This window comes from Pan paniscus, chromosome 15 (genome assembly GCF_029289425.2).
Source record: "Pan paniscus chromosome 15, NHGRI_mPanPan1-v2.0_pri, whole genome shotgun sequence".
Taxonomy (NCBI): domain Eukaryota; kingdom Metazoa; phylum Chordata; class Mammalia; order Primates; family Hominidae; genus Pan; species Pan paniscus.
This window is the reverse complement of record NC_073264.2, coordinates 78270655-78292454: the sequence shown is the minus strand read 5'-3', so window position 1 is coordinate 78292454 and position 21800 is coordinate 78270655. Positions and strand designations below refer to the sequence as shown.

At 48.7% G+C, this 21800-nt stretch overlaps 1 protein-coding gene and 1 non-coding gene across 8 annotated transcripts in view; one reads left to right on the top strand and one right to left on the bottom strand.

The window, feature by feature from the left end:
* The window catches only part of TMEM63C (transmembrane protein 63C), a 77946-nt gene that overhangs the window by 50704 nt on the left and 5442 nt on the right, over positions 1–21800 (bottom strand). For 3 of the 7 annotated variants that reach the window (XM_034937892.3, XM_034937893.3, XM_034937896.3), the window contains exon 2: positions 12428–12587. The exons of the other annotated variants lie outside the window; for them this stretch is intronic. The gene's annotated coding sequence lies outside the window, so the exon portion shown is untranslated. The remainder of the gene's footprint in view (positions 1–12427; positions 12588–21800) is intronic. 7 annotated transcript variants of the gene reach the window in all.
* Positions 7458–7584, top strand: LOC112437101 (small nucleolar RNA SNORA32). The gene has a single exon (XR_003025763.1). It is a non-coding gene; the product is annotated as a small nucleolar RNA SNORA32 (small nucleolar RNA).

Sequence of the window (21800 nt, the reverse complement as noted above, 5' to 3'; positions counted from 1 at the left end):
TGTGCCTTCCTATATTGCAGAAGCTGGAAAGTTAAAAGGTACATTTCCAACACCCCCTTGCAGCTGGGGTTCTGGATACAGATTAGAGCTCATCAATTAGACATGCTGGAGATAGATTTACAAGGCTGAAGGGAGGAGGGGGAGGAGGAGGCGATCTCCCTGGTGCTCAGGCCGTGTTCTGCTGACAAGCCATGCCGAGGACAGGAAGGGATTCTCTGCAGGAAGTTCAATGCCCAGTCTCTGGCTCCCAGGGAGGGGGTGGTGTGAGAGGCAATTGTGGCAAAAGCTGCAGCAGTTTTCTCATCCCTAGATAGCAGGTGAAAGGACGTGAACTCTGTGGCTCCAGTAATGGCCCTCCTGACTGGGTGAGGAGTAATTTGTCTGGAGGGACAGTTCTGCTCTGTTCTGAAGACCCAGCTTCTAATTCTTCCAGTGATTTTGAGACCCTGCGATTCCCTGTATGAATCAAGCTGACTACAGCATCATGTCCCAGTCCTGGTTTTGCTTAAGATTCCTAGAGTGTTTTTTGTTTCCTGTACAAAGACCAGGCAGGTTCTATTATTATCCCATCTTATGAATGAGGAATTTCAGGCCCAGAGAGGTTAAAAGACTTGCCCAGATCAGGGAGTTAGTACCGTGAAGTTAGGGCCTGAGCTGGGGGGCTGGTTCCACAGCCCCCTCCTGATCACTTTGCTATGTGCCACCCTCGAGGCAGAGAACGCTGATTCCAACAAGCAGGAATGAATCTGCTAGGCTCAAGACAGAAGTACACTGAAAAAAGGAAAGGCTGATAGAGAATACTGGAACCACACTCCAGGCTCCCATGGGTGTAGCCCCTGAGGGGGCCTCAGGAGAAGAAAGTGGCAGGAAAGGACATGGGCATTTGTGATGGGCCAGGCCTTCTTATGGCTATCCCACTGAACATCGTTTATTCCTCACAAGCAACATGAGAGGTAGCAGCCTAAGAAGTAAGAGTCAGTATCCCCATCTTACACGTACAGAAACTGAGGCTCAGAGAGGTTAAGTAACTGGCCTAAAGTTACACAGCTGGAGAGAGACAAAGGCAGGATTGGAATCTAAGTATCTGCCTCCACTACATCATGCAGCCTCTGAAGGCACAAGCCTTTGAAGGAACAGAGCAGCTTTGCCCAATTCCAGGAGGACTGTATTTCTGGGGTACAGGAGGATGGCCTCCCACATCTGTACTACATCTAAGGGACTCTCAGCCAAAGAGAAGGACCAGGCAGCTTCTATTTTTATCCCATCTTATGAATGAGGAATTTCAGGCCCAGAGAGGTTAAGAAACTTATCCTCTTAACACCTCTGTGGGTGGCAGATGGAGTTGGGACGCCGTCAGGGGAGAAGGTGGCCACTTGGACTCAGGCTGGAAGCTGAGTGTGTTGGCTTCCCCACCCCATCCATCTCACCTCTGGGACCCCCACAGAGATGCCTCTCCTTGCCAGGAAGTTTCCTTTCCTTGTCCTCCAGACCCTGGACCCCAACCCATGGCTTTCTGCCTATGCCCCTGAGTAAGTGAACAGCCATGATGGTGCCCAGGGGGCGCTGGAGACAGAAGGCAGAGGCAGCTGTGGGGCTGTCACAGTCACCCAGGCCCCTGGGAGCTGGGCAGTGACTCAGGGAGACACGGGGAGGAGGACAGGTGACTTCATGCCTGTATTAAAAAGGTAAAATAGGAAATAAAAACAGCAGGATACAATGCTGTTAAATGAAATGACCTGGATTCTAAAAAAAAATAAAAGAAAAAAACTAAAATTATATCACGTTCTTTTAACAGTCCTTAACATTTTTTTCTGAGTTTGAAAAACTATTTAATATGAACATGTATTGTTGCTTCTAATTAGAAAAAGATCATATATTAAAAGGAAGGCTTGAGATTGACAGATATCCATGTAATCAAGCTTTCCTCCTGCATCAAATCCCTCTTCCCTTCCTCAAATGCCCTCATTCTGATCAGCTCCCACTCAGACTTGTTGATGGGGAGGAGAGGGTGGAGGGACTGAGCTCTCACAGTGACATGCAGCCCAGTGGTTCCTGTGCAGGCTGCCTACTCAGAAAGAAGAATCAAAGCCTGAATCCAATGCCATCTCCTCTCTCTCCCCTGTCAGGGCCTGGCTGGGCCATGTGCAGGCAGATCAAGAAGCCAAGGTGGTGCATCATCGAAGCCAAAGTGGCCACCAGGTCCCTGGGCGTCTGCCTGAAAGCCAGAGGCAAGCCTCCCTCCCTGCTCCACCCCAGGTCAGTGGCTCCTCCTGACAGCAGTGGTACTGTGCTGACTACAGCATCAAGTCCCAGGGGCAGTGATCAGGAAGAGGACTTGGAGGCCTCCCTGGCACAGCTCTCACTAGGGCAGGCAGGGGCAGCCTCCCCAGCCCCCTGCCCTGCCCCTCCTACCTCCCCACCCCCTCAATGGATCAGTGGAAGATGGTAGCTACTGAGGCCCCTCTAGTCATTTTTTGGGGTGGTCTAAACCTAGACTCCTATAGGGAAGAGAACAAAAGAGAAATGGTAGCCTCCAGGAGGTAGGGGGCGGGGTCCTGAATGGGCCTGGCCTCTGGATTACCTCTGAGCCTGACGGAGGGCCTATGTGCGCTCTCCTCCAGGTGACAAAGTATGTTTACAAAGTCATCTCGCCTGGCCCCCAACAGTCCTGCCAGAGGAGAGGTGGCAACTGTCCCTATTTACAAATGAGGATGCTGAGGCCCAGAGTGGGTGTGTAGCCTGCCCAGGGTCACACAGCTAGCAGCTGAACAGCAGGGGTGGAGATCTAAAGCCAAGGCCCGAGCTTCTGCACAGCTCCCTGCTCCTTTTGACATCTGAGCTCTCTGCTCCTGGCCTGCTCCTGGGCAGAGGCTGGGACCAGGGGAGGCCCTCTTGGCCCCAGGAGCCCCTCCAGGCTCACCTCCCCCAGCTCCCCACGAGGAATCTCAGCTCCAGCCGATGGAAGGCCCCTTGCCCATCAAAGGCCTTGGTTGTCTCTGCCCCCTCCATTCCTCCCCTCTGTGGAGGTCCTTGATTCTCCCCCAACGGGAATGCTCCATTGGCAAGGCCCAGTTCAACTCTGCTTTCTTCAGGGAGCCTTCTGGGTACACCCCCTGGTCTTGCTGATCTCACCCTCCCTTCCATCCTACTGTTCTCACTTATTCTTTCCTGAGTTCTCTACTGGGTAGGGGTTGCTAAAGAGGATGAGATGTGTTCCTCCCCTCCTCAAGCTCATTCTAGGTGAATGAGAAAGGCCTTGGCTGAAAGGCAGTGATAACGCAGTGTGAGAAGGGCTCACAGATGAACCGAACCCAATCTGCAGTGCCTGGGGAGGCCTCCTGGACCAGGCTGTGATGGAATCAGCTAGAAGGGCTTTCTTCGCTCTCCTTAACTTGGCCAGCAAGGCCTGGGTGTGGGGCCCTGCCTAGTGTTCTGGCTTCAACATGTCAAACTTCCCCCTCACTTCCATCTCCAGCCTCCTAGGTTGTTCCCTCAGTTCCTGGAGCATGCCACCTTCCCTCCTGCCACAGGGCCTTTGCATATGCCAGTCCCACCACCTGGAAGGTTCTCTCTCCCATTACTTGATTCATTCTCCCCCTGGTTAATCTCAGCTCCATTTTTGCTTCCTTAGGGAAGAGCTCAGGCCAGGCCCAGCTCCCCAAGTCCTATGCCTCTGAGCATCTTGGGAGGCAGGCATCATGTATGCAGTAAATGTGGATTTCTAGTACTAGACTCTCTGGGCCCAAGTTCTGCCTCTGCTACTTACTAGCCCCATGTCTTTGGGCAAGCTTCTTAACCTCCCTATGCCTCAGTTTCCTTATCTGTAAAATGGAGATGTTAATAGCACCTACTTATTGGGTAGATGTGAGGTTTAATAGAGCCAACTCACATGAAACATTAGAGCAGTGCCTAGCACATTGCAATGGCTCAATAAAGTTAAGTATAATTTTCCTTGTTGTACCTAGTACATTCAATGTTGTTTACGGGATGACGTAGCAGACGGCTGACTCCCCACACCTCCCCGCAAAGGGAAGCTCCTTGACAACAGAGCCCTTGGCTGTGTTTGCTGATTATTTCCTCTGCTGTGCTGGATAGGGTTGAGTGCTTTACAAATATTTGCAGAAGAAAGGAAAGATTGGCAGTGGGTTGGGGTAGGACTCATTTGGCCCCCATGATGAGAGTGTTTTGGCTGGAGGAGATCTTACAAATCATCTAACTTAAGCCCTCCTTCCACAGAGGGACAAAGGGAGGTGCTGGTGAGCATTTCCCTGGGTTTCCAGTCTCAGGGGGCTGAGCAGCCCTTGCCCACCTCTGTCTCCCCCTAGGGCTTTGCTCAAAGCCTATCATGGCAAAATCTCAGACTGAGGCATCTGTTTCTGTTTTGATTTAAAAAAAAATGTGGCGCATCTCATATTTGAGTGTTGTGGAGCAAATATATTCACCACAACTGGGTGAAGCTGCGGGATCCAGTTTGACCCTGAGTTATTGCTGCAATTCTCGTCTCCGTGGTAACAAGTCCCCACTAAGTCTTCAGCCAGCAAGGCTGGGCAATGGCTCAGCTCAGCTCCTGTTTTGCAGGGCCCCTGGGCTAAGATGCCGGCAGGCAGCCAGCATGGTTCTCCCTCCAGCCTCTCCCCTGACTGCTTCCTCTGCAGGAGTCTGGAGGGGGCAGGAAGGAGGAGAAGGAGGTGAAGCAGCCATAGGGATATAGCAGCAGAGGCTCTGACCGCAGAGTCAGCTCCAGCTAGAGCCGGGTTGGAGGCTGCCAATGGGGAGGTGCCTACCAGCAGGAGCAGCCTACTGGGGCCATCACACCCCACATCCTGCTGCTGCCAGGGTGGGCTCTGATCAACCAAAGCTCTGCAGCCAGTCACACTCAGATCCAACCAGCTGTTGACAATTTATTACTGTCTAGATAGAGCCACCCTGCACTGAACACCTGCTCTGGGCCAGCCCCGAGCTAGGTGCTGAAGAGGCAGGGATCCATTACATATGGCCTGTCCTCAGCAAGCACACAGTCAGGTGGAGGAGACCCAAGTGGTGTGAAAGTAGCCAGAATAAAGAACAACGGGTGCATGGCCAGGCAGGAAAAGCAAGATGCAGACGGCACATGGAGAATGCTGCCTCCTGTGTGTCTCCATTTCCTCTAGAAGGATGCACAAGAAACTGTTGCCAGTGCTTGTCTTCTGGGTAGGGAACTAGGTGGCGAGGAAGACTTACTTTTCACTCTGTTCTCTTTATTGTTTTTTTTTTTTTTTTTTTCAAGATGGAGTTTCGCTCTTTTGCCCAGGCTGGAGTGAAGTGGCAGGATCTTGGCTCACTGCAACCTCCGCCCCCTGGGTTCAAGTGATTCTCCTGCCTCAGCCTCCTGATTAGCTGGGACTACAGGCGCCCACCACCACGCCCGGCTAATTTTTGTATTTTTAGTAGAGACAGGGTTTCACTATGTTGGCCGGGCTGGTCTCTAACTCCTGACCTCAGGTGATCCACCCACCTCGGCCTCCCAAAGTGCTGGGATTACAGGGATAAGCCACCACGCCCAGCGTCTTTATTGCTTTTTGAATTTTGTACTATATGCATACCTAACCGTTTTGAACAAAACAAAACAACAAAACCAAACTGAAAAGCAGCATCACCGGGTAAGTGTTGTAATAAGGATGTGGGCTTCTCAGTGCTGGACACCCAGAGAGGAGGAGTGGATAGCGCTGACACTTAGGGACTCTCTCTCCTCTCAGGAGCTCAGTTCCATGTGCCAGGTAGAGGGATGTGTGTGCGTGCGTGCGTGTGTGTGTGTGCCTGCCTGCCTGCCTCTGTAGCTATGTGTTTGGGATGTGCAGCGCTACTGGGCTGAACAGTATCCTCCCAAAATGCGTGTCCACGTGGAACCACGGAATGTGACCTTGTTTGGAAATAGAGTCTTTGCAGATGTAATTTGTTAAAATGAGGTCATACATGATGAGGGTGGCCCCTGAATCCAACGACTGGTGTCCTTAGATGAAGGCCATGAGAAGACAAAGGGAGAGACTGGAATAAGATAGCTGCAAGTCAAGGAATGCCAAGAACTGCTGACAACCCCCAGGAACTAGGAAGAGGCAAGTAAGGATCCTCCCCTAGGTCCTGCAGAGGGAGCACGGCCCTGCTGACACCTCGATTTCAGACTTCTGGCCTCCTTGGACTGGAAGAGAATAACTTTCTGTTGTTCAGAACCACACAGTTTGTGGTAATTTGTTGCAGGGCCCTGGGAAGCCAATACAGTGGGTCTATGCATTGGTGCTTGTGTGTTTTGAGGTGTGTCTGTCAATGTGTTTGTGTGTGTGTGTATCTGAGTATGTTTTGAGGGGTATTTGGTTGTGCTTGGGAATGTGTTTGTGATTATAATTTGGGTTTTAGATGCTTGTGTTTTGGGTTGCATGCATATTTATGTGTTCATATGTGTGCATGTTGAGTTGTATACACTTGTGTGTTTTGGGGCTTGTGTGAATTTATGTGTTTTTAGCCAATGATCTCTAGGGTCTCCCTTAGCTGTGTCATTCCAGAAGTCTGCCCTGGGGCCCCTGCTGCAGGGAGCACCTAGAAGGGATGCTGGGCAATGGCAGTGGGGATGGAATGGACTCAAGAGCAGGTGGGAGCAGTGTCCTGTCTGGTCTAGGGCCACCTGGGAGAGGGCAGGGGCATCTCAAGTGTCCCCATCACACCTGCCCTGTCAGTGCAATGATCTCAGCCTCAGGAGTGGGGGTCCAGTAGGAGCCATGTCCTGGGGGCCCAGCCCCAGGGCCTTCTTGGAAGCCTTCAGCAGAGAAGAAACTGCCCCCGCTACTCCCAGAGACACCCTACTTCCTCTCCTCTTTGGTGTTAGTTTATGGGAAAGTGAACGCACACCCTTGAAACATTACAGCAATGGGTCTCACACTTTGGTGGGTCACAATCAGCAGCAGGGCTTGTTACATCACAGATCGCTGGGCCCTGCCCCAGGGTTTCTGCCACAACAGGTCTTGGGTAGCGCCTGAGAATCTGTATCTCCAACAAGTCCCTGAAGGATGCTGATACCGCTGGGCCAGGGACCTCACATTGAGAATCACTATCCTAGACCATAGAACAGGAGAGGGAGTCTCCTCTTTCAGCTCCCTCATCTGACCCCCAGACTTTGGTGTGGGCAGCCTCGTGTTTTTAGGATAGGCCCTGGAAAAGGCAGCCTCAAGCTGATTCTTTCAGTCTCACTGTCTCTCCCACCCGTCATTCACAAAATAATTTATTCAGCAAATTACAGTCCAGACTCTGTTCCCTGAACTCAAGGTGCCTATAGGCAAGACACAAGGCTCTAGTGGGTACACAGACCCCTAAGAAGACCATAACAAGACCGCATAGCTGCACTCTGGAGCTCTGTTCAAGGAGTACTGGGAGCACAGAGGAGGAGCTCCTGCCTCAGTCCTGGAGAATCCACAAAGGCTGCCTGGAGGAGGTGCCAGCCAAGGCAACTCTTAGAAGATGGATAGCTTCTCTTTTGCTGTGGGTGTGACCACAAAACATTTCCCACTTGGTTTTCTATCTGCTACCTTGCTCTTAGCCAGCCTATTGGGAACATTTTATGAACACTTTATTAAACTGTTACCAAAAAAAAAAAAAAAAAAAAAAGACAAACAGCACTAGATCACTTTAACTGAGCACTTATTACCTGCCAGGTGCTGTGCTAAGACTCTGGAAGCACGAGAGCACCTGTGTCCTCACATCACCACCAAGAGGGGAACTATTGTCCTTGAGTGAGATTTGAGCCTAGCCAGTTGGCCTCAAGGCATCACATTTCTAGCCTGAGGACACATGGGCCTCCTACCATGTGGAGGACAGGGCAGAACATTCCGGGAGGAGACCTGGGCATGCATAAAAGCCGAGAGACAGATGGGGAGCGGGGGCAGGACAAGATGTGAGCCTAGTTCAGGTCCCCTGGATGGAAATGCACCACCCCTCAGGGGCAGCAGAGCCAGGATGGGGGCCAGGTTGAAGCCTATTTCTGGGCTCTGGCGCCATCTGTCTAAATAGGGCCAGAGCCACGTTGGCTGCCTCGTGTGCTCTCTGAGCACAGCTGGTCCAGTGATGGGTGGGAGGCAGATGGCAGAGGCTGTGGGTCTGGCTCACAGGGCCTCACAGGGCCTGGGGAGCATGAGGGACCTGAGAATCCCTGCTACCATAGTGGGAGCTCTCTATTCACAGGTTTGCTTGTGATGAAGGTTAGCCCTGCAGGGAGGCTGTGCCGAGGGGCTGAGGGGTGGTGGCTGGCACAACCTCCATGACTCATGGTGGAGCCACATCTTAGCTCCCTGGCAGTCTCCATGTGGCTCTGGGGATCATCAGAGCCTCCTCAACTACAGCACAAACTCCAGGGCAGGAGCCAGCCTCCTCTGACCTTGCTCCTGCCCCTTGGGTAGGGGATCAGGAAAGCCACACTGATCCAGGCTGAATGAGGACTTGAATGGAGACCTGAAGCCAGATGATGGAAAAAGAGAAAGTGAACTGCAGCTGCAGCAAGAGGTATTTCAGTTAGACACAAGGAAGCACTGGCCTGGGAGACTGAAGGGAGTACTAGCTATTTCTGGGGGAAGAGAGGGATCCCTCCTTCTGTCTGCGACAATCTGCCTCTCTGGAAAAAGGATGGTGGGGATTTCTCTCTCCTCGTCCTTCACCAGCTCCTCTCTCATCTCTCACCTACATTTTAGTTTCCCCTCCTTTCTTGCCTGCCTCCACTTCTGCCTTCGTTGTCTGAGTGGGCCTGGCTCATCACAGTGTTGCTGGGAGCCTTTGAGCAGGGACACAATTCAGCCAGTGTTCGCTGAGTCCCACACCTGCTGGAGGTGAAGGAGTCCAGGCCCTGCCCAGAGCACTTCCAGCCATGTGGAGACACGAGACAGGAAAACCGGTGCCTACACCCAAGGCAGAGTAAGAGCCACACACTGAGAAAGGAACAAGCCAAGCTGTGGGGCTCAGAGATCACAGCCCGGGGGGTCAAGGAACAAGCCAAGCTGTGGGGCTCAGAGATCACAGCCCGGGGGGTCAAGGAAGGCCTCGGAGAGGTGGCATTTGGAGACTGGGTGAGATTTCCATACTGACAGAAACCAGTGGGAACAAGGATAGTCCAGGCAGAGGGACAAATGAGAGGAAGAGGGAAACAGAGAGTGGACTGTTCTGGAAATGGCAGGCAGACTAGCTTGGCTGAAGAGGCGGGATGAGAAGGGTCTGGTGAGATAACAGGCAAGTTGGGACCAGATCATGAGGCCCTGAATCTCAGTTGAATGATTTGCACTTGACTGTGTAGGCAGTGCGGAGCTATTGAAGGTCTTGGAGGAAGGGCATGGCATTATCTGGGCTGGGATAGAAGAGCTTCTAGATTTTGCTCCTATCCTAGGATCTCATGAAAGGCATTTGGCCTTGATTCTGAGCCCCCGGGCCTCTCAGGAATCCCCAAGGGGAGCAAACAATCTGCGTGTCTCAAATGTTGCCTTTCCAGTGAGGTCTGTCCTGACCATTCTTCTTAATAACGCAGCTCCTCCGGCACCCCTGATTGCCCTCCCTTTCTTTCTCTGTGTTTTTTATTTCCCCCATTGCATTTATCTCCTTCTAACATACATCATCCATAATATGCTGTTCATTATCTGCCCCATTTGAATGAAAGCCCCCTGAGAGCAGGGTCATGTTTGTTTTACTTGCTGCTGCCTAGTCCAGTGCCTGGAATCTCAACAGATTCATTCATTCTTCAAGTGGATAAAGAGAAAAATACCACCTTGCGGGAACCAGCATGCTCTGGTTTGCCCCCTCCCTGTCCCTTTACTGCTGGCTTCCTGGGCTTGGCAGCACCGAGCCTCCAAGTGGAAAAATCTCTGAGAAAACCAAGCAGAGCTGCGCTGCTTCCCTCCTGCACTTCCCATCCTTGCCAGGAAACATTTGAACTGTTTCCTGCTCCTGCCAAAAACCACCACTATTTTCCTGTATCTCAGAGCGGAGGCCAGGCGAGGACAATTTCCCCACCTAAGGAAAGCTAGAAGTTTGCAGGACTGAAACAGCTCCACTTGGCAGCCTGGAGAACAACTTTGATGGTCTGATCAGAATCGCGGCAAATTCCCAAGTGCCCTCTCCATGCGTGCAGTGGCTCTGGGCATTTTGCTCCATTTTGCCCTCACCCTGACTCTACGAAGCAGGTGTTATCCTCCGCATTTCACAGACGGGAAAATACAGAAGTTCATTGATGTGGCCAAGGTCTCTCCACCAGATAAGGAGGCTGGTCTCAAATGCTGTTCTGTCCTGCCCCAGCCCAGGGCTTGTTCCTCCACAGTGTGTGGCCTCTCTTCCGCCAGAGGGGCTGAGATGCAGGATGGAGCTAGCTGAGTTCTCTGTCCCAAGATGCCAGATCATGGGTAGTCTCTGCTGGCCTCAGGCTTCCCACCTGAGCCATGGGAGCCAAGGTTTTGGCCACGGCCCCATGATGAATGAGGACCATGACGTCACGTCTGCTGCCTGGCCTGAACTCATCAGAGTACACATTATAACTGCGGTCACTGCCTGTCTGGGCAATGGCCAAGTGTCCTCTCTTGACTCTGATGTGGACCAAGGCTGGAGCTCAAAATAGGGCTCACTGCATTTGCAGGCCCAGTGGATCCAAGGGAAACCAACCCTAGCCTTGTGTGCGGATGCAGGGCCCCAGATCCAGGTCCGCTCCTGGCCAGGCTATGGTTGGGGAGGCAGAAGAGCTTGGATCAAACCCCCAGATGTGGCCTGTAGGTGACTGCACTTCCATTCCTTAGGGACTCAGTTCACCCACTCTGAGAGTGGAAACCCTCTCCCAACAAACATTACTGATTCCTTACTACATGCAAGGCAGACGATATTCTTCTCTGCCTTCAAGCCCTTAAAGTGAAGTTAGAGCACAGTCATTAACTAGACAATGGGGAGTCATGGTTGGTTGTAGAGCCAGGGAATTGGATGACTGCACTGTGTCTTAGGGAGGTTGATCAGGCAGCAGACTATGGCTGGGAGAGAACAGACTTTTGCAGTGATCAGATCTAATGTGTTAAGCACTTACTGGGTGCTAGATGTTGTTTCAAGTACTTTACAGATATTACCGTAGTTAATCTTCACCCTAGGGTACTATTGTTAACCCCATTTTACAGATGAAGAGACAGAAGTACATAGAGATAACAAGGCCAGTAGGTGGTTGAGCTGGGATGTGAACCCATCTGGCTCCACTGCTGCCTCTTCTAGTAATCTTGAACAAGAGTCTGGCGTAGGGCTGGGGCCCTGGGAATGGCCAGAGGAACAGAAGTGAAACACTGCCTGTGGCTAAGGCTCCCTGCCCTGGAGGGCTCTCCCAAGAAAGGACCAGGAAATTATAAAGGGGACATAAAGAACCGTATCTAAGATTATTTTTATCAGTAACAGCAACAATCACGATGCTCTTGGCCAACACCCCATGCAGGATAGTATCTTCTTTCATGTAAGAGAGATTTGAGACACTCTCAAATAGAGAAATCTTATCACAGTTAGCGCTTCCTCTGGAAAGCTTCCTGGACTCTCTAATCCTTCCTCAAAGATTTATTTATTAATGTATTTACTTACTTAAATAGGGAAGAAAGCCTCACTTAGATGCTAACCTAGCTTCAATACCTTCTAGCTTGGGATGTCCAGTCACTGTCAATGTTCCTTTTGCAAAGTGGGGAGGAGTTGCTGGAGGTAACTGGGAAGGTGGAAGGAGAGGAAGAGGAGCGTGGGGCACAGGCTGGGCTGAGGGGCAAGGGGAGGCCACTGAGCCCAGGAAGGGCTGTCTGAAGCCAAAGGGCTTCCCGCGCTGTTTTGACAAGATTACACCTGATTCCTCTGAGATGTTCAACCACAACACTGGAAACTACACTATTGATATAAGTAATACTTGAGAAGTAAAAAGAGATTGCGGTTGGATTCTGCCTCTAAGATCCCTAGCTCTAGCAGTCTATGAAGATACCATCTGTCTTAATCCTTTCCTAGAGGATAAAGTGTCAAGAGTTAGGGAACTCTTGGAAGAACCGCGTCTGGCCGGATTCTAGGCTTGCCCCAAACCAGAGTCAGCTGGGCAAGAACCACCAGGAGGCCCAGCTAGCAGCTCAGCCCCGGGGGAATTTCCAGGGGACAGAGGACATCCTAACCAAAACCAGAGCATCTTCTGCCCCTTCCCAGGCCTCATGGGCAGGGTCACCTGGGACAGCACCCTTCGGAATGGGGTTAGGCCGTTCTGCCCCTTTCCTGGCAGGTTGTGTGTTTGGGAGGGCTTAGGGAGGGTCTTTGCCCAAGTGCTGGCTAGAGAGCTGCAGGCCATGGGCGGCCAGGATGGCCACATTTCCCAGGCTCAAGGTGGGGAGCTGGTGCTAGGGCTTAGCCCTGATGGGTGATGGGATGATGCCGGGGCACCTACCTGGAACAGCAGCTGAAGTTTGGGGCTCAGGCCCCACGTGGCCTCTGGGCTGTAATAGGACCTTCCCTCCTCTTGATCAGTCCCCAGGAAACAGTCCTTCTGAGTGGCCCAGCGGTGTCCCCCCTCGATTCCTGACTCCGAGGGAGGCTCCTCCAAGGCTCTATGGCACAGGGACAACAGAACCCTCTCAGTGCAGGCGGGCATGCATCCCAGTCCTCCCTGGCCTCCTTGTAGCTCCTTCCCAAGCCCAGGCTGGCCAAGCCCCTCCCAACTCCAACGTGCTTGTCAGTATCTCCTACAAGGCCTGCCTTGGGGAGCTGTGATGGGGTGAGGGGTACTCCAGAAGCATCCATGACCCCCAGCCTGCCCCAGCTCCAAATCCAGGCCAGCCAGTGCCCACCCCTGAGGTAGGTGAGCTGGGAGCTACCATTCAACCCAGCTGAGCAGCAGCTGTGGGGAGCGGGCCATGGAGACAGCACAGCACTGGGAGTCCAGGCACCAGCTCTGTCACTTCCCCTGCTGAGCTGGAGCACCCCACCTTCCCTTGCTGCTGTGGGGGTGTTCAGCCTAGATGCATAGACAATGCCAGCAGGGTTGAGCTGGGGGAGGTCAAAGGGGTCATACACATCACCCACTTCAGAATCATCTGCAGGAGGAGGGGGAGGGCTTGCTAAAATGCAGGTGGAAGGGCGCTACCTTGACCCACTGAACTTGAATCTCCAGGAGGGTGTTTGGGAACCTGCATTTTAACAAGTTCCCCACATGGGTGCCCATGAAGTAAGACTCAGTAGATGACACACTGGGAAAGGGCAGAAAAGTCCAAGGATGATTTTATAATCCACATAAAGGGATCATCGGTCCCTTTCCTGAAAGCAGCATCACAGGAGCCCAGCCTCTGCAGCCAGCTAGCCAGGGAGCCCTGGCAGCTTGCTCAATCCTCTCTAGCTCTCATTTTCCTCATGGATAAAATAAAGATTGGCGGTGAACTCTTGGGCCCGCCCACATCTGAAATTGTGAATGCAAGGAGAGGTGAACCCACTGAGAAACGAATTTAAAAACAAAGTTCAGGGTGAGGCATTTTAACTGGTATTCTCCCCTTTATAATTTGTTTCTTCTTAAATATTCTTGTTTGTTTTGTTTTTTTGAGATGGGGTCTCACTATGTTGCCAAGGCTGGTCTCCAATGCCTGGGCTCAATTGATCCTCTCGCCTCGCCTCCTAGATAGTTAGGATTACAGGCACATGCCACCATGCCCAGCTTTAAATATGCTCTTTAAATTCTGAAAATAACATGCTTAGGGGGAAAAAAAATCAAACCATTCAAAATAATACACAATGAAAATGAAATCCACGCTAGGCATGGTGGCTCACACCTGTAATCCTAGCACTTTGGGAGGCCGAGGTGGGAGGTTCACTTGAGCCCACAAGTTAGAGACCAGCCTCGGCAACATGGCAAAAACCCGGTTCCACAAAAAGTACAAAAAAAAAAAATTAGCTGGATGTGGTGGTGTCCACCTGTAGTCCCAGCTACTCGGGAAGCTGAGGTGGGAGAATTACTTAAACCCAGCAGGTCGAGGCTTCAGTGAGTCATGATAGTGCCACTGCACTCCAGCGTGTGTGACAGAGCAAGACCCTGTCTCCAAAAAAAGGAAGAAAGAAAGACAGAAAGAAAGAGAAAGAAAGAAAGAAAGAAAGAAAGAAAGAAAGAAAGAAAGAAAGAAAGAAAGAAAAAAGAAATATGGCATGGATGTCCCTGCCATCTCAGATCTATGCCCCACTCTCCAACATAAGTATCGTTTCCTAAATTTTCCTCGAGAATTTTTTTCAGAAATATGAACATACACACACACACACACACACACACACACACATATATATATATATATCTATGCCTGCATCTTTATTTTAAACCCAACCAGGAACATATTCCCAGTACTTATATTTGCTTTGCTAATTAACATACATCACACATCTCTGCATACCAGCACAGACAGATCCCTCCATTCTTTTCATAGCTCATAGTGTTCCACTGAACCGATGCACTACACTTTCTGTGAATCTGTCCTTGTTGATTGATATTTAGGTTATTTCTACATTTTTTGCTGCACAAGCAAAGCTGTAATGAACATCTTTGTTTTTTCTCATTTGTTTGTTTTGAGACAGCATCATACTCTGTAATGAATATCTTTGTTTTTTCTTGTTTATTTGTTTTGAGACAGCGTCATACTCTGTTGCCCAGGCTGGAGTGCAGTGGTACGATCCCAGCTCACAGTAGCTCAACTTCCTGGGCTCAAGCGATCTTTCCACCTCCATCTCTCAAGTAGCTAGAACCACAGGTGCCCACTACCATGCCCGGCTAATTTTTTTGTTGTTGTTGAGACGGAGTTTCGCTCTTGTTGCTCAGGCTGGAGTGCAGTGGCGCAATCTCGGCTTACTGCAACTTCTGCCTCCCGGGTTCAAGGGATTCTCCTGCCTCAGCCTCCCGAGTAGCTGGGATTACAGGCATGCGTCACCACACCCGGCTAATTTTGTATTTTTAACAGAGACGGGGTTTCTCCATGTTGGTCAGGCTGCTCTGAAACTCCCAACCTCAGGTGATCTGCCCACCTCGACCTCCCAAAGTGCTGGGATTACAGGCGTGAGCCACCTCACCAGGCTTAAATTTTTTTTTAATTTTTGTAGAGATGAAGTCTCACTTTGTTGCCTAGGCTGGTCTCAAACTCCTGGGCTCAGGTGATGCGCCTGCCTTAGCCTCCCAAAGTGCTGGGATTACAACCATGAGCCACCGTGCCCAGCCTACATCTTTGACTTTATATCTTTGTGCACATATATGAGGCCAGCTAGAGGATATCCCTGGGTCAAAACTTATGTGAACCTAACATTCTGATAGATATTGCCAAATTGTCCTCCAATGAGGGTGAACCAGTTTGCTCTGCCCCAGCAACTCATACCCTCACAAGTGTGCATTATCAGATTGTTGGATTTTTACAGTGAGTTTAAAAATGGTATCTTGTTTCAATTTGCAATTTGGTTGTCAAAAAAGACAGACGTATTTTCCTGTTTATTGACTGAATGGCCTTTGCACTTATTTTTCTGTGACTTGTCTGTGTCCATCCTTTCTAATTTCTTATTGATTTTTAAAGAAGTTTTTCTAAATTAAGGCAACTTACTTCTTGTCATGTGTATTGCAAATTGTCATTCATCTCTTTTTGAGTTTATTTATGGCATCCTTTGGACTTGCTTAAAAAGCCTTTCCCATTTGAGAATCATGAAAGTATTTGCCCATATTTTCAACTTGTATTCTTAAAGGTTTCTTCCTCCTTTTCTTCTTCTTCTTCCTCCTGTTGTTGTTGTTGTTGTTCTCCTTCCTCCTCCTCCTCCTCCTCTTCTTCTTCTTCCTCTTCCTCCTCCTCCTCCTTCGTCTTTGTCTTATTCTTTCTTGAAGCAGGGTCTCACTCTGTTGCCCAGGCTGGAGTACTTATGTGACACAATCATAGCTCACTGCAGCCTTGAACTCCTGGGCTCAAGTGACTCTCCTGCCTCAGCCTCCCGAGTAGCTGCAACTACAGGCACGCACCACCACCCCTGGCTTTCTTCTTTCTTTTTAAAATATCTTTGCCCCCTCTAGAATTTATTTTGATGTAGGGATTGTGGTAGGGCCCAACTTTATTATTTTTTTCAAAGGGCTACACAGTTGTCCTAAAGTCATGTTTGAATAATCCATTTCCTGCTCCCCTACCCAACAATCCTCCCTCTAAATTCAAAATTCCAATTTGACTATGTAGGAGGATGGATACAAAGAGCATAAACTCAGAGTCAAGTGCTTGGTTCAAATTTCCACTCTACTGGACCTAGGATAAGTTGCCTACCCTTTCTGTGCCTCAGGTTCCTCATCTAAAAATGGAGGTAACAATAACGCCATCTGCATGGAGTTATTGTGAGGATTAAATGAGTTATTACAGGTAAAGGGTGTAGAAAGATGCAACTAATCTATGGTACCCACAAGAGGCTGAACCTTAGATGTAAAGGCTCACATAGGTGGAAAGTGAAAGGATGGAAAAAGTCATTCCATGCAAATGGTAACCAAAAGAGAGCAAGGATGGCTGTATTTATACAGTCAAAAGCTGCCACAAAAGACAAAGGAGGCTATTACATAATGATAAAGAGTCAATTCACCAGGAAGATATAACAACTATAAATACATATGCACCTAACAGCAGAGCACCCAAATATATGAAGAAATATTGACAAAACTGAAGGGAGAAATAGACAACACCACAATAATAATTGGAGATTTCAGTACTCCTTTCAATAATGGATAGAATAGACAGAAGATCACTAAGAAAAGGGAGAAGTAGGCCAGGCGCGGTGGCTCATGCCTGTAATCCCGGCACTTTGGGAGGCCGAGGCAGGCGGATCACCTGAGGTCGGGAGTTCGAGACCAGCCTGACCAACATGGAGAAACCCCATCTCTACTAAAAATGCAAAATTAGCCAGGCTTGGTGGCGCATGCCTGTGATCCCAGCTACTTGGGAGGCTGAGGCAGGAGAAATGCTTGAACCTAGGAGGTGGAGGTTGTGGTGAGCCGAGATTGCACCATTGCACTCCAGCCTGGGCAATAAGAGCGAAACTCTGTCTCAAAAAAAAAAAAAAAAAAAAAAAAGAAAAAGAAAAAGAAAAAAGAAAAGAAAGAAAAGAAAAGAAAATGGAGAACTTGAGCAACACTATAGACCAATTGGACCTAATAGACATATGCAAAAACTCCTCCAAACAGCAGCAGAATATACATTATCTCAAGCACATATGGAACATTCTCCAGGATAGCTCACACCTTAGGCTACAGGTAAAGAATAGGACAGTGGCCACACAGAGGAACTACTATATGGTGGTGTTTACTATTATTATTATTGCATATTAGGTGTGCTTTGTTTATCAGTCTGTGAAGCCGTTCCATCATTTGACAAATATCTACTACTATGTGTCAGGCCCTATTCCAAGTGCCAGGGAATCAAGAATGAAGTAGTCTTAAGAGCTGCTCCTGCCACCTCTGGTTAGACTTAGTACTGGTTATTTTAGCCCTTTTACTGATATTTTCAATTTCTTCCATTATATTTAAAAGGTTAAAGTCTGTTTATATACAAACAAGCTATATATTTTTGCTTCTAATAGTTATTACCAATCATGTTGGTATATTCTTTTATTATTTCTAATTTTTTTTCAGTTGACAATCTTGTTCTTTTTTCTCCAGGTTGGCAATCTTACCGTCTACAATTTTGATAAATTTAGCACTTTTATAACTTACATTTTCAAAATTTGTGTTGGCTTGTACCTCTAGAGTGGTATTAAAGAATTACAGTCGTGATCATTCTTTCCTTGTGTGTGTTTATGTCTGAATACACACACAAGCACACATAGGCATACACAAAATCATGTTAAGCAATATCCATCTATTCCTATGAAGTAAGAGTTAAAATCAGAGACATGTTGAATTTTATCAAATGCATTTTAGACATTTTTAGCACTTATGAAGTTCCTTGTATGATTTTTTATTTCTTTTGAGCTATTAGTTTGTTCAATTACATTAATAGTTTTTCTACTATGGAATTTATATTTCTGGAATACAGCCCCACTTGCTTGTGGTATGTTCATTTTTGTAACATAATGCTGTGAGTCCATTTATTGCTATTTATGAATTTTGCACCACTATTCATAAGATTTTTTAGTTATTTTTCTCTTTTTGTGCTATCTTTGTCAAGGTTTGGTATCCATGTTGTTCGTGCTTCATAGAATAATTTAGAATCTCTCTTTCTCTGTGATTTGGTGTAGTTGGTGCAGTTTAAATAACATTGGCATTATCTGTGCCTTGGAGGTTTGATAGAAACCAGAAGTGATCTGAACCTTAGTTTTTTTGGAGGAGAATTTTATGAAAACTCAGTTTCTTCAGTGATTATTGGTCTGTTGGGATTTTCTACCTCTCCTGATGTCAAACTGATGATTTACATTTTCCCAAAAAATCATCAGTTTCAGCTAGTTTTCAACTGGATTTACATATGGCCAAACACAGTACCAATAATAATAATAATAATAATAATTCTATTTTCTCTGTATCAGTGACTATTTCCCCATTTTAATGTTCAATTTTGTATATTTGCCTCTAATCCTCTCCTAACCCCTATTAGATTATCTCATCTCTAAAAAATCATAAAATGACACATGATTTTCCCCCCAGGACCCTATTTACTATGTACACAACTCAGAAATAGAAGAACTGAAATCAGAGAAGGGGATGAGAGGGCAGCAGAGGGACAGCTTGATACAAAGTCAGTCAACAAACATTTCAGACGTGCAAAGAGCCGGCACAGGTATTCCCTGGCTTTAAGCACCCACGGCTGCTTTTCCCAACTCCCCCACCCCAGTGAAACCTGCCAGTTCCCTGAGTCCTTCACACCCAGCTGTCACCTCCTCTTGGACCCTTTCCTGACTCCCCAGGGAGATGTCAGCACCTTTCCATAGACATCTCAGATTACTTTTCTTCAACTTTGAACAATTCATTTAAACCAACTGAATTAACAAATGTAAACATTCCGTCATTTTTGCTTCAGCTGTTCTTTGTTAAATGAAGTGTTACTGACAAGTTAGAAGTCCTTCCTTTTCCCCTTTCAGTCTCAGCTCCTACTCTCTCCAAGGCACTACACACATGATCTTGGTAGGCATTGCAACAGAAATTAGTAAATCCATAAATCATAGCTAGTACAGTTTTGTGTTTTTTGCATAAATTAAATTTTCAGCCAGGCACAGTAGCTCACACCTGTAATCCCAGCACGTTTGGAGGCCCACATGGGTGGATCACTTGAGCCCAGGAATTTGTGACCAGGTTGGGAAACATAGCAAAACCCCATCTCTACAAAAAATACAAAAAAAAAAAAAAAATTAGCTGGGTGTGGTGGTGTGCATCTATAGTCCCAGCTACTCAGGAGGCTGAGGTGGAACGATCGCTTGAGCCTGAAAAGTGGAGGCAGCAATGAGTCAAGATCGCACCACTCCACTCTAGCCTGGGCAACAGAGCAAGACCCTGCCTCAAAAAAAAAAGAAAAAGAAAATTAAAGTTTCACTAATGGTATTATTTTGCAATTTCCTTTTTTTGCAACATTGTTTTTGAAATTTATTCATGTTAATACAGGATGTATCCATATGTGTATGTACACATATATCAACTTTGCTAAGGTATAATTTATAAAAAATAAAACTCCCCAGTTACACATAGTTTAACTGCTGCACAGTATCATAGTTTTATTCATTATTCTATTATTGCAGATATTGAGGTTGAGGTCTGTCTTTTTTTTTCTGTTTGGTTGCCCAGGCTATAGTGCAGTGGCACAATCATAGCTCACTGAAACCTCAAACTCCTGGGCTCAAGCAATTCTCCCACCTCAGCCTCCCAAGTAGCTGGGTCTACAGGTACACACCACCCCACTTGGCTATTTTTTTTTCTTAGTAGATTCAGGGTCTTGCTATGTTGCCCAGGCTGGTCTTAAACTCCTGGGCTCAAGCAATCCTCCCACCTGGGCCTCCAAAGTGCTGGGATTACAGGCGTGAGCCACAGAGTCCAGCCAAGACCTCTTTTTTGCATTTCAAGCATGGCTGCCCTAGATACCCTTGGAGCTGTTTCCTTATGCACATGTGTGAGTTTCTCTAGGTAATGTATACCTAGATGTGAAATCGTTGGTCATAAAGCATATACACATTCGGCTTTACTAGCATTCTTGCCAGAATGTCTCATGGAGCTTTGTATTGCTATTTTCACAGAATGTTATTATTTTTCTCAAGCTATTGTCATTAAGCCATTTCCTTGTTTACCCACACCGTTCCCCATGAACTACTGGAGGACCTGTGTGTGACTGGCACTCAATGAACACTTGAAAAGTGAAAGGATGAAGTCCTTTCTAGCAGAAGAGATAGACTCAAAGTGTTAAGGGCATTCAAGGCTGTTAAGATCTCATCTGGCTGAGATCCAGGGAGGGCTTCATCAAGGAGGTAGCATTTGAATTGGGCTTTGACGGACAGGAAGATGAACAGATGAGGATAGGGATAAGGACCAGGACTGGGATGGGGAGAGACAGTGGCTCAGACAGTCCAGGGCACGTTTGATTTGCCAGAGCAATGGTTCTTAGCCGAGCTGGGGTGAGATGGGGCAGAAAAGCCAGGCGTGTGTATTTTGCAAAAACTTCAAGGGCATCTGACACATCCCCCCGCCCCACACACAAATAACCCCTGAGTGGGAACAGAGCATGTGGGAAGGGAGCCTCACTGGAGAAGATGGGTTGGGCTTACTCCAAGATGAGCCTTCAATGGCAGGCTCTGGGTCAGAGCTGGGTTCAAAAGTAACTCCCAGGGGAAGCAGGCAGAGTCACAGGGACACCAGGCCCTGGGATAGGGCTGGGTCGGAAAGCCTGCTCTTCCCACTCACTTCCCTTCCTCTGTCTCTGGGAAAAGATCAGGGCTGCGATGGTCTGGGTTCCCTCCCCAGCCACACAGGAGGGTGCTGGGACTGGGGCTCCTTCTGCTCCTCCACTTGGCAGCTCTGTGACCCAGGCCAGGGGCTTCCTGTCCTTTCCTCCCTGGCTGCTCCATGCAGCACAAGCTGCATGTATGTGCCTGGGCCAGGGCCCCAAGAAGCCCCTCCATGGAGTGTGGAGCCTGGGCCTGGCCTTGCCGAGTCCCCTTCCTTTGCCTCGGCTCAGCCCCTCGGAACCTGGGTGGGGGCGGGGTGGGAATCCTAGCCTTCTACCTTCCCTGCTCCCATGACTGGAGATGTCCTTCAGCAGAATCTGGTTCTGGGCGCCCTGCCCAGAGTGGAGGGGAAGGGGAGAAACGCACGACCTTCTCTTCCAAGTCTTTTCGTCTCAAGCAACTTCAGCAAAACCACCAGCCCCAGCAGTAAGAGGTGAGCTCAGGATGTGTCAGCTGTGCTTGGGAGGACGGCACGCAGGTGGCTTCCCTAGACACAGACTGGCCACGGCCCCAGTTTGGGTTCTGCTGCTTTGGTGTGTGAGTGTGGTTGCAGCTGTCACAACCTCTCAAGCCACAGCTTTCTTATCTATTGAGCGGGTGACTCAGACTTGCTTTCTCTCCCAAGGCGTGGAGAGGATTAAAGAGTAATGACAGAGAATGTGAGGCTGCTGAGTGGCTCCAGGGCCTCAAGCCAGGCTTATCGTTCAGGCTGTTGTTCTTCTGCTGCCTGAGAAGGTCTCCCCAAGCCAGGCCTAGTTGACACACCTGGGCACATGAGGCGCCAGCCAAGGAAGGATCCCTGGTCCAGCAACAGCTTGTTCATTGTATGAAAGGACACTCCCTGCCCACACCACACAGACACA